This window comes from Herpailurus yagouaroundi, unplaced genomic scaffold, assembly GCF_014898765.1.
Source record: "Herpailurus yagouaroundi ecotype Mexico unplaced genomic scaffold, PumYag 187, whole genome shotgun sequence".
In the NCBI taxonomy this organism is placed as follows: domain Eukaryota; kingdom Metazoa; phylum Chordata; class Mammalia; order Carnivora; family Felidae; genus Herpailurus; species Herpailurus yagouaroundi.
In genome coordinates this window covers 7003755-7007152 of record NW_024412418.1, presented here as the reverse complement: position 1 = coordinate 7007152, position 3398 = coordinate 7003755, and the positions used below count along the sequence as shown (strand labels likewise).

Here is a 3398-nt window from a genome sequence, read left to right as displayed (position 1 = left end):
TCTTTCTTTCTTTCTTTCTTTCTTTCTTTCTTTCTTTCTTTCTTTCTATTTTTTGAGAGAGAGAGAGAGAGAGAGAGAGAGAGGGAAAATGAGCGAGCAGGGGAAAGGCAGAGAGAGTATCTACAGCAGGCTCCATTTCCAGCGCAGAGCCCAACGCAGAGCTCGGTCTCACAACTGTGAAATCATGACCTGAGCCAAAATCAAGAGTTGGGTGCTTGGGACGCCTAGGTGGCTCAGTTGGTTGAGCATCTGACTTTGACTCAGGTCATTCTGACTTCGACTCAGGTCATGATCTCACAGTCTGTGGGTTCGAGCCCCACGCTGGGGTCTGTGCTGACAGCTGGGAGCCTGAAGCCTGATTCAGATTCTGTGTCTCCCTCTCTCTCTACCCCTCTCCCAGTTGCGTTCTCTCTCAAAAATAAACAAACATTTAAAAAAATTAAAAAAAAAAAAAGAGTTGGATGCTTAACCTACTGACTCACCCAAGCACCCCAATGTTGTTGTGTTCTGACTGCTCCCCCAACTGGCCTCTCTTAGAACCTCCCTATTCTCACTCTCTCCTCAGGCCTCCCTATTCTCTGAGACACAACAATACTGGAATTAGGCCAATTAATAACCCTACAATGACTTCTAAGTATTTAAGTGAAAGGAAGACTTGCATGTTTCTCACTTTAATACATTTATCCATCCATCCATTTTTTTTTTTTAAGTAAACTCTACACCCAACATGTGACTTGAACCCTGAGATCAAGTGTCACATGTTCTACTGACTGAACCAGTCAGGCACCCTGCATGTTTCTCACTTTAAATCAAAAGCTAGAAATGATTAAGCTTAGTGTGGAAGGCACATCCAAAGCCAAGGTAAGCCAAAAGCTAGACCTCTTACGCCAGTTAGCCAAATTGTGAATGCAAAGAGAAAATTCTTGAAAAAACATTAGAAGTGCTACTCTAGTGAATACACATATGATGAGAAAGCAGAACAGCCTTACTGCTGACATGGAGAAAGTTTTAGTTGTCTGGATAGAAGATCACACCAGCTACAACATTCTCTTAAGCCAAAGCCTAATCAAGAGCAAGTCCTGACTCTCTTCAATTCTATGAAGGCTGAGAGAGGTAAGGCTGTAGAAGTCTAAAGCTAGCAGAGGTTGGTTCATGAGGTTTAAGGAGAGTCATCTCCGTAACACCAAAGGACAAAGTAAAGCAGCAAGTGCTGACAGAGAAACTGCAGAGAGTTATCCACAAGTTCTAGCTACTAATGAAGGTAGCTACACTAAACAACAGATTTTCAGTGTGGATGAAACAGCCTTCTATTGAAAGAAGACGTCATCTAGGACTTTCATAGCTAGAGAGGAGAAGTCAATGCCTGGCTCCAAAACTTCAAATGACAGGCTGACTCCTGTTAGGGGTCAATGTAGCTGGTGACTTTAAGTTAAAGCCAATGTTCATTTACCATTCTGAAAATGCTAGGCCCCTCAAGAACTATACTAAATCTATTCTGCCTGTGCTTTACAAATTGAAAAACAAAGCCTAGATGACAACATCTGTTTACAACATGGTTTACCAAACATTTTAAGCCCACTGTTGAGACCTACTACTCAGAAAAAAAGATTCCTTTCAAAATACTACTGCTCATTGGCAATGCACCTAGTCACTCAAGAGCTCTGATGGAGATATACAAGATTAATGTTTTCATGCCTGCTAACACAGTATCCATTCTGCAGTCCATGGATCAAGCAGTATCTTTAACTTTGAAATCTTGTTATTTATCGAATACATTTCATAAGGCTGTAGCTGCCATAAGATTCCTCTGATAGACCCAGGCAAAGTAAATTGAAAATGAAAACCTTCTGGTAAGGATTCACCATTGTAGATGCCATTAAGAACATTCGTGATTTGGGGTGTTTGGGTGGCTCGGTTGGTTAACCGTCTGACTCTTGATCTCGGCTCAAGTCACGATCTCACAGTTTGTGAGATCAAGCCCTGTATTGGGGTTCTGCGCTGACAGTACAGAGCTTGCTTGGGATTCTCTCTCTCCCTTTCTCTCTCAAAATAAACAAACTTAGGAAAAAAAAAAAAACAACATTCATCATTCATGGGAAGAGGTCAAAATACCAACATTAACAAGAGTTTGGAAGAAGTTGATTCCAACTCTCATGGAGGACTCTGAGGGGTTCAAGACTTCAGTGGAGGAAGTAACTGCAGATGTGGTAGAAAGAACAAGAGAAATAGAATCAGAAGTGGAGCCTGAAGATGTGACTGAATTGCTGCAATCTCATGATAAAACTTTAATGGATGAGGAATTGCTTATGAGTGAGCAAAGAAAGTGGTTTCTTGAGATAGAATCTACCCCTGTTGAAGATGTTGTGAAAGTGTTGAAATGACAACAAAGAATTTGAAATATCACATTAACTTAATTGATAAAGCAGCAGCAGGGTTTGAGAGGACGACTCCCAATTTTGAAAGAAGTTCTACTGTGGGTAAATGTTATCAATAAGCATCACATGCTACAGAGAAATTGTTTATGAAGGAAAAGTCAATCAATGCAGAAAACTTCATTGTTGTCTTATTTTAAGAAACTGCCAAAGCCACTCCAGCCTTCAGCAGCCAGCACCCTGATCAGTCATCAGCTATCAACATTGAGGTAAGACCCTCTACCAGTGAAAAGATTACAGACTGTCGAAAGCTCAGGTGCTGGTTAGCATTGTTTAGCAACATATTTTAATTAAGGTATGCACATTGTTTTTTTAGATATTAACATTGCACACTTAACAGACTATAGTGCAGTATAAACATAACTTTTATATGTGCTGGGAAACCAAAAACTTCATGACTTACTTTATTGTGATATTCACTTTATTGCAGTGGTCTGGAACTGAACCTGCAGTATCTCTGAGGTACGCCTGTCATTAAGGCTGAGAACTAAAGGAAATTAATAGGAGTTAGCCAGGCAAAGCCATAATACACAGGGATAATAGAGAATGTTACAGGCATGTGTGTGAAAGCCCAAAAGAGATGAACAAAAGAACAGAAATGTAACTCAAATGACCAAATGGGCTAAAAAGGGCCATATTATACAAACCCAGTGACTTATGCAAGGAAGACTATTAACAAAATGCCTGGCAAATACTAAACACTCAAGAAATGGTAGCTACCAGGGGCGCCTGGGTGGCTCAGTCAGTTGAGCGTTCGACTTCGGCTCAGGTCATGATCTCATGGTTCGTGGGTTCAAGTCCCATGTAGGGCTTTATGCTGACAGCTCAGAGCCTGGAGCCTGCTTTGGATTCTGTGTCTCCCTTTCTCTCTGCCCTCTCCAGCTAGTGCTCTGTCTCTGTCTCTCAAAAATAAATAAACAGAAAGAAAGAAAGAAAGAAAGAAAGAAAGAAAGAAAGAAAGAAAGA

The 3398-nt window shown here is 40.8% G+C and overlaps 1 protein-coding gene across 2 annotated transcripts in view; it reads right to left on the bottom strand.

Moving 5' to 3' along the window:
* Positions 1–3398, bottom strand: part of CKAP5 (cytoskeleton associated protein 5) — a 114418-nt gene that overhangs the window by 100775 nt on the left and 10245 nt on the right. The gene's annotated exons all lie outside the window — the stretch shown is intronic.